Source organism: Triturus cristatus, chromosome 8 (genome assembly GCF_964204655.1).
Source record: "Triturus cristatus chromosome 8, aTriCri1.1, whole genome shotgun sequence".
Lineage (NCBI taxonomy): Eukaryota > Metazoa > Chordata > Amphibia > Caudata > Salamandridae > Triturus > Triturus cristatus.
Window position 1 is genome coordinate 687,181,961 of NC_140591.1, and position 8,685 is coordinate 687,190,645.

Sequence of the window (8,685 nt, forward strand, 5' to 3'; positions counted from 1 at the left end):
ACTTACCATTCCAAGACGACAGATGCCCATCTTGGAGGACGTAAACCAAACAAGCATTTGCAATGCAATAGGTCTCACATTTACGAGAGTTTAAGCTCTTGGCATTGTAAATGACAATGCCTTTTATTTATGTGTTGTTTTCAAAACAGATAAATATAAGGCATTGTCATTTACAATGCAATTAGCTTAAACACTCGCAAATTCAGACATATTGCATTGCAAATGCGTTCGGCGCCTGTGCGATAAAAATTTTAAAAAAAGTTTAGTAGAGCACTTGTCCAGCCTACAACAAGGACAAAGCTTTTTGAGAAAAGAGGGGCATATTAACAAGCCAGGCGATAAAATTATCGCCGCTTTAGCGGCAGAAAACTGCCGCTAAAACGGCGATAATGGGCTTGATAATGTGCTCTATGGAATTCCAATTGAAGCCTATGTTAGATGTTAAGGACATCTAACATGGGCTTCAATTGGAATTCCATAGGGCATATTATCAAGACCATTATCGCCGTTTTAGCGGCAGTTTTCTGCCGCTAAAGCGGCGATAATTTTATCGCCTGGCTTGATAATATGCCCCATAGTGCGGTAGGCTGTAATTAAAGCCTACTGAGTAACAACACACGTAACAGGGAGTGTCGCCATGGAGGTTACATGCCTTTTCAACTGGTCCCTGGTGAGAGACACGAACAAGATGGAGGAGCTGGTGATCAGCTGACCACAAAACTGATAAACTCTGGGCTCACGAGAAGCCTTTGAGAAAGAAGGGATCTTTGTGAAGCAAGAATACGCTAGAGAACAGTTTAGATCTAGTCAAAAACAACAAGCGTTCTACTTGTACGTTTGGACGTATTTAGACTTCAGTATTGATCTGGGGGTTGCTTTTGATTTCTCCCTCTGACATTATTGGCAGTGTGGCAGAGGTAATGTGCAGTGCAAGCTGCAGTGGCATCCTGGCACGAGCACAGGCACTTATGTTTTTTTTAACAAATTAAGCAATGGCCTTGCCTTACTCTATCCAAGCATTGTCAGCACAGAGCCTGGATTAGAATAGTCATTATAAGCAAACCGTAAGCAGAAATGAAGCAAACTGCTGAAATTAATAGCAGCACCCTTTGTCAGTCTTGGTCAGGTCTACAGAAATTATGGGCTACAACCTAACTCCTGGGATTCAGAGTATCCGGACTGTGTACAGCTGGGATACTATGTCCTACATGTACATTACTTAGTGGGAAGTAATGTCTCACCCTGCTCATGATTATATTACAGTAATAATATATCTGGGGTGAAGTACTGCCTGCTGTAAATTACAAGAACATTTCGATTCACTGAGCAGCTCTGTGACCCTATAGTGAAATGAGGCTGAAGGCAAAGTTAGATTATAAAGACACATAACTTCGCTGTGACTTGCAATGTGACTTGTGATTGCCAGACTTCCCATAAAGTCAATTACCTCCTCGTTAGTCTTCCTCGCCACATGACTAACACAGTGAGCTTCAGCTCCACAACAGAACCCTCCAAAACAAAAAGTCAGCATCCCATGCCTCCCATCCCTTCCCAATATGGCCGCCCCATTACACCTATGACCCCTATAAGAGGCGGGCCGGCCCAACCCATCAGCCTGTTTTTTTTTGTTCTGCACTCTCTCCAGAGCGCATCAGGTGAGTGGTGCCTACTGTAGCAGGTGCGTGGGTCCAGGGTTGGAGGTCCTGCTCTAGCGGACCCTAGGGGCATGGACCTTGTTTTGATTCCCCTACTTGTTACCCCCGGTGTGTGTGGCGGTTGCTGTGCTTGTACCGGTGAGGCTCTGCCTTAGCGAGCCGTGGGTTTTCAGGTAAGGGGGGGTTTGCGGGGGGGCTTGTGTTTCCGGTTCCCTTGTATGTGGCATTCCCTTCGCCGCCCGCCTTTCGTTGTTTTCTGCGGGCGGCAGCTGCACGGAGCTTTGACTTCCGAGAGTTGCGGGCGGGTGCTTTACATTTCTCAGACCCTGTTGACGACTCCTGCCCCGAGCCGTGTATTCGCCTGCCCCCCTGCCCCTCGTGGCGTTGGGGGAGGCGGCGGCTCTGCGGGGTTCGGTCCGACTGTGGGCCGCTGTGCGGCTCCGGCGCGAGGATTTATGCGCCGGGGCGGCCTTGGGAGACGCATGCTTATCTGCGTCCAGGTACACTCTTCCGGCTTGGGAGCGCTTCGGGGTCGGCGGCGTTGCTGGCTGCGCGCTGTTGATCCTCGCGGCTGTGGGCCGGCTCGTTGTCCCGGGGACGGGGCTTCATTGGGGGCGTGTCCCGCCAGGTGTTTCTCCCGCCTTCCTTGCCTTTTTGGGCGCCAAGGGTTTTCTTTCGTATTGTCTCGCTATTCCTGGTGTGTCTTTGCTTGCTCCATGCAGTCTGGGCGTACTGGATGGTGGGGATGTCCATGATGGGGATGTCCTGCCCTCCCAGGCTCCTCCTGACGCGATTGCCCTGCAGTCCTTTCTGGACTTGATTCAGCCCGCTGTTTTGGCGGCTTTTGCGCAGCGCTCGTTGCCAGGTCCCTCCTCCCCAATCCGTCCTCGCTTGCATCCCTCCTTGGTCTTGCTCACGGGTCACGGGTTCAGTTCCCGGCGGGTCCGCTCGGTCCTTTCTTCTGTCTGGGGTCGATGAAATGAGTACCTTTGAGTTGGGTATCACCTAAGCATCTGTTATTCAGCGCCAGCATTCCTGTAGTGGTGAACGTGCGCTTTCCGAATACGCAGGTTCTGTGAGGCCTCGGTGCCTCTGGTGTCCTACTCGGTCAATACACATGCGTAATGTTCTGTGTGTTGTCGTGCGTTTGCTGCCTTTCTTGCGCTGTGCCTCTGGTTTTGGGGCTCTCACAGGCCAGGGGTTCGATTCCCGCACTCGCTGTCTGAGTGTCATATGTTGGCAACTCTTTCTGGCTCTTCTTTTGTGGTGGTGTTTGATGTACGCTGTCCGCTCTTGCTGCTCTGAGACGCCGGTCGTCTCACTTTTTTGTGTTCCTTCTGTGGTTGGTGAAGGGGCAGGGTATGACAGAACACCCATGCCGGGGCTGTGAAAAGTGCTCGCTTCGGCAGCACATATGCTATATTTGGATCGATACAGAGAAGATTTGCATGGCCCCTGCGCTAGGATGACACGCAAGTTCGTGAAGCGTTCCATGTATGCAGTTGTTTTGTCCTGCTTCTGGGGCTTCTCGGATTCCATGAACCAGGAGCTTTGGCTCTTTGGTTGGTCTTGTGCCTCTGGTTATCGAGGCTATCTCAGGACTTGGGTTTGAGTCCTGCATATCGCTGTCACAGTGTCATGGGTTGGCAGTATTTCGAATCTCTGCTTTGTGGCTTTGCTTCACTTTTCCGGTATGCGTGTTCTGTCCTGGTGGTTGGGGGTGCTGGCTGAGTGCTTGCCTCTTCCTCTTCCGGTTCTGTTTTTCCCTCTCTTGGCTACTGTGCCATGCGGGACTTGTCGCCCCGTTGGGTGCGTTGTTGTGTGCCGTTGGCCTGGTGGCTTGGTGTTCTGTTGCGTCCGCTTCGGGCGCCTCTGTTTCTCCTCTTGATCTGTCTCTGTCGCTGTGGCTATGTGGGGGTGGGATGCGCCGCCCGCCTTCCCTTCGGGTGCGGGCGGTGGAGGTTGTAGGCGATTTGTCTTTTTGCTTCGCTGTAGTCCTTCCTGCACGCTGGCGATGTGTTGCCTTCCCTCTCTTCCCACTTGTACTGCTCTGCCCCGGTTGGTTCAGGGATCCCGGGTGGGGGCCCTGCTATGTCGGGTTCTCTTGCTGGTTCCTCCTCCTTCTGGCCGTCGCGGTCCTGCCCTGCGCTCCCCCCTCCCCCGCCGCCTTGTGCTTGATGCCCTGCTATAGCGGGCTCTGGGGTTTGAGTTTTGGCGTTTGGCTGGCCCTCTCTGTGGGGGCGGCTGTGGGCTTCTGGGTTTTTCCGACTGTTGCGCCTAGGTGCGTGTGGGTCCCTCGGCCCCCTCTGTCTGTTTGGGGCACGGGGCTCGGTTGGCTTTCGGCTTGCCGGCGGTGTCCGCTCTGTACCCTCGGTTCTTTCGTACCTTTCCGCCCTGGTTTCGCATGGCCTGGTCTGCTTTCTGCGGTTGTGCAGGGTCGGGCCTGGTTTGTGCCCGGTTGGGGGCCTGCCTGGGTCTTCCGGGTGCTGTGGGCTTTGGGGTCCTTTTTGGACTCTCCCTGTCGTGTTCGGGTCTGCGGCTGTGCCGCTCCCTCCTCTTCAAGCTCCCTGTCTCGGCGGTTGGTTCTTGCCCCCCTTTTTCTGTTGGACCAGGTGCTATGGCTCAGTGGTTTGGCTTGTGCCTGTGGTTGTTTGGGTTCTCGCAGGACATGGGTTTGTGGCACGCACATGCTGTCTATGTGTCATGAGTTGGCACACTGTCGTTCTCTTATGAGGTTGTCTGACTTGGTGCCAGGAGCTGTAGCTCAATGGTAAGTCTTGTGCCTCTGGTTATCAAGGCTCTCACAGGACAAGGGTTCGAGTCCCGCAAACGCTGTCAAAGTGTCATAAGTTGGCAACATTTCAAAGTCTTCTTTAATGGGGCCTTCCTCGTAGGGTGTTTTGGGTACTCACTTCGGCGGCTGGTGTACTCCGCCTGGTACGTTTCGGTGCCTTTCGCATGTCCCCTGCACTCGGTTTCCACGCGTTTTCGTGTGACGTTCCTTGCAGTCTTGTTGCCTGGCTGTTTTTCTCCTTCCGGTTGGTCTCGGTGCCTCTGGTCCTTCCTTGGTTTGGTTTGCCCGGCCTCTTCCCGCTTCTGTCCTGGTACGGCTGGGAGGTTTTGGTGCTGCTATGGACTACTGCGTCTCCTGCAGGGGCCTGGGTTCGGTTTCTTAGTCGCAGAAGCTGATCCTGTTGAGTCCCCTCTGCCGTTCATCCGTTTGTGGTTGTTACATTGTAGGCCGTTTTGTTGGTTGACGACGCACTTATGCTGTTCTGCTCTCCGATGCCCGTATTGGTTGTCGTGAGCTGTTTTGTTCTGGGCTGGGTCTGTGGTTTTCACTCTGGGTGATTTTCCAGTCTGGCTTCTGTTTGCCGTTCCTTGGTTGCTCTGGGGTTTTCCCCTGCCTTGCTGACCCTGCCTTGTGCTCCCGGGTGTTTGCTGGGTTCGCCCCTGTTTGTGGCTGCCTGTGTGACGGTGTTCTTCTGGGTCCCTTTGGTGCTGTTTGCTCCCTTTGGGTCTCCGGTTTTGGCTCTTCGGCCTTCTCATTCCTTCTTCTGCCGGAGTTTCTGGATCGCCCTGCCCTTCTGCCCTTCTCGCCTATGGTGGGTGCTCGTTTCGGCGGCTCGCTTGGTCCCTGTGTGGGGCGGGCTCGGTCCGTGGCGCGGCCTTTCCCTGCCTTCTGTGCGTGGGTGGTCTTGTGGGTTCTCCGCTTTCTGCGGTGGCCTGGTTGAGTCCCCTTGGTGGCCAGGTCTCTTCGGTGTCGTTTCTGTCACCTTCCTGGGTCTGTTTTGTTCCCTTGTTCCTGCCTGGGTTCTCTCCTTGGGGTCGCGGTCCCTTCCGGGGGGTCCTTTGTGTGACTGGGGTTAATTTACCCTTCTGTTTCTCTTCTGCGCCCCTTTTCCTTTCTTGCGGCACTTGCCAGTTTGCTTGCGTCTGGTTCCGCTGCCCCGTTCCTCTTGTGGTTTCGGCTCTCTCGCGGGTGGTGTTCGCCCTTGCGGGTTTGCTGTGTTTGTCAATCGGCTTCTCCCTTTCTGCTGTGCCTTTTTTGTTGGGTCGCTGTGGTGGGGTTGCCCGCTGTTCGTTCGGTTTCCCTTTTTTTTAAGGGTTTTTTTTGTTGTTGCCCTCTTTCAGGATGTCCGTTGGCCGGTGTTGGCCAGCTTGATCTCTGGGCTCTGTTTTCTGTGGCCTTTGGCTCCGTGCGGTCTGGTCCGGAGCTTTTCTCTGTCCCATTTGGGCCTTTGCTTTCGGCATGGTTCCTGAAGGCGCTTCGTGTCTCTGGGGTCTGGGTTTTTGTCCTTCCCGGTGGCTTTCGGTCCCGGGCTGGTTCTTCCTGCTCGTGGTTGCCTCTCCCCTAGGTGGTCCTTCCGCTCGTTCTGGCCTGTTGGGTTTGGCCCTCATTCGTGGGCGTTCCCTTCTGGTCTGTTGGTTTCTTGTGAGTTTCCATGAAGCCGTTTGGCTTTGGTATGTGCTCACTGTGTTAGTCATGTGGCGAGGAAGACTAACGAGGAGGTAATGCCCCGATTACTTACCGGTAATCTTCATTACTCCGAGTATAGTCTTCCTCGCCACATGAGTTCCCATCCCTCCCTCCCTGTCTGGCTATCGGCTTCATGTTGTGCTTGGTAGTTTCAGGCTGATGGGTTGGGCCGGCCCGCCTCTTATAGGGGTCATAGGTGTAATGGGGCGGCCATATTGGGAAGGGATGGGAGGCATGGGATGCTGACTTTTTGCTTTGGAGGGTTCTGTTGTGGAGCTGAAGCTCACTGTGTTAGTCATGTGGCGAGGAAGACTATACTCGGAGTAATGAAGATTACCGGTAAGTAATCGGGGCATTACTGCCTTGGCTCCACAGTGAAACTGGAACTGGCCGCATAATACGCTGTGACGTCCAGAGCCGATGACTTTGGAGTTGGGGAACCAGGTTCCAGTGTCAGCTGGCTCAACATGCTGTGATTGTGGGCAAATCACAGTCTCTCTGTGCTTACAAAAAATGAATGTATCCTCGTGTAATGTAACTGTTGGTCATGCAAAGCTCACCTATACCTTTGGGTTGAGTTTGCACTATATAAAAAAAAAACAGCAAATACCACTAAATGCTAGCGACAATGAGACACTAATCACATGAATGAAGAAAGCAGCACTCCTCAAAATGAAACCGGCTTCTATGCCCTACCTCAATTCAGCATGCCTCGCAATACAGCGCATGGGCATCCCAGACTCGACCCAAAAACAGGCTTTTGAGGGAGTACAATAGCTCTGTTCCACTTGAGAAGGGTGCATTGCTTGTGTGCCTATTAGTGGACAACTTTTGTGAAGTGGTACCAGAGGGCCTCAAGAAACCCACTCGGGTATTCTCTAGTAAGGGAGTGCAGCAGCAAACTGCATGGTCACAGTGTTAACATGCAGACCTGACTCCTTCATTATTAAATGTAACATGGTGCCCGCACAGTTGGTATTACAGAAGGGACCATACACGTATCTGTGGCCCATTCAGTGAAACTAAACTGCCCCAGGCGCTTGGGGTCATACACAGAAGGTACAAAAGTCTCCTGTGACCCTTGGGCATGTTTGTAATCCAGCCCTGGTCGCAAATTCGCCAAGGACATTGGCACACCCCCAGTAACCGTGAAGTCACTGTAGTACCCACTGCTGCTATGAAAGAGTAGCTAGCGAAAACCCAACTATGGTGACATGCACCGCAGCCGCGACATTCAAAACTTTACAGAAAGCAATGCAGAAGTTAATTAGGATATAATTCTCGAAGAAGTAACAATGTAGTCAAAACATGATGAAAAGTACCCAGATAAAACTCTTAGCAATTACATGCATGCTTTTGTTGGCTAGAAAGGAGTTGATAAACCCCCAGCAATCAAGAGGTAATACTAAAACGAGCATGGCCCGTAAAACACACCCTAATTTCTATACCTAGGGGCAGAATCACACAAGCATTACGAGTATGAAAATTAGTACTGCAGAAATACTCTTTCATGGCCTCTTACATGCAAATGAAAAAAGGTCCTGAAGCGTCTAACTCCCTTTTAGTAAAAGTATAAACAGAACACAGCCTTTTCTTTTTGTACTAATTGCCAGGGACATCTTAAGGATTTTGGGGGCCCAGGCCCTAGCATATTTTTTGGGCCTCTGTTCGGAACAGTTTTGAATTTATGATTCAATTTGAGCCCTTTCATGTCCTCATGGGCCAGGTCACTGACAGTGCACAGGCACACTTGTCTAAATTTTAAATGTGTTTGCATCTAATATTCAGGAATAGTGACCTGTGCTTTATATTGTGACACAGCAGCAGCTCACTAACATTACTGCAAATAATCTCTGTGACACCCTCCCATTTCTCAGATGTGAGGTTCTATTGTGATCTGAACGAAAATGTTTTTTATGGACTTCGCATGAAAAACCCCCCACACTATTTCTCTGCAGAATGTCTGTAACAGACTCTTACACATCACCTATGTTTAAAATAAATGAAGGGAAAATGGTATATAAATAACCTGTTTAGGAATTATCCAAGTTCATCAGGGCAAGACTCTGCAGAACTGAGCTGGCTGTGTCAGAAGCCCCCTGAAAGTGTGGGGCCCTGGGCCAGAGCCCACTTTGCCCATGCCTTAAAACGTCTCTGCTAATTGCGTATCGATATTTCCTGAATTTACCAATTTTATCCCAGTGTTGATGCTTTTATGCTGATTCACAACAGCGTGTAAGAGTACATAAAAGAGTACTATAGGTCTTGGAGTTTTTACGTCCTTGAAAACAACTCTCTAACTAGGCCCCTTAATAACGCAAGTAGCTCAGAATTGTCCTTATTTGCCATTACCTCCACTCACCGAAGAGAAGCCAAACGCCACTTTTCTGCCATAGAGTATTTTATCGATCTATCCTCCATTTCATTTTCCGGGCAGAATGTGTATATTAGGCGGGAGACTACCTCTTTAAGCAAAGAACAGAGAAGCACCAGTCAATATCGGCCGACCCGGGAAAAAAAAAAAAACGTACGGGGGAGACCACTTCCAGG

General features: G+C 51.3%; 1 non-coding gene across 1 annotated transcript; it reads left to right on the top strand.

Annotated features, from left to right (window-relative positions):
* The first annotated feature begins 3,048 nt into the window (after positions 1-3,048).
* LOC146802541 (U6 spliceosomal RNA) lies at positions 3,049-3,155 on the top strand. Its single transcript, XR_014968114.1, has one exon. It is a non-coding gene; the product is annotated as a U6 spliceosomal RNA (small nuclear RNA).
* The last annotated feature ends 5,530 nt before the right edge of the window (positions 3,156-8,685 follow it).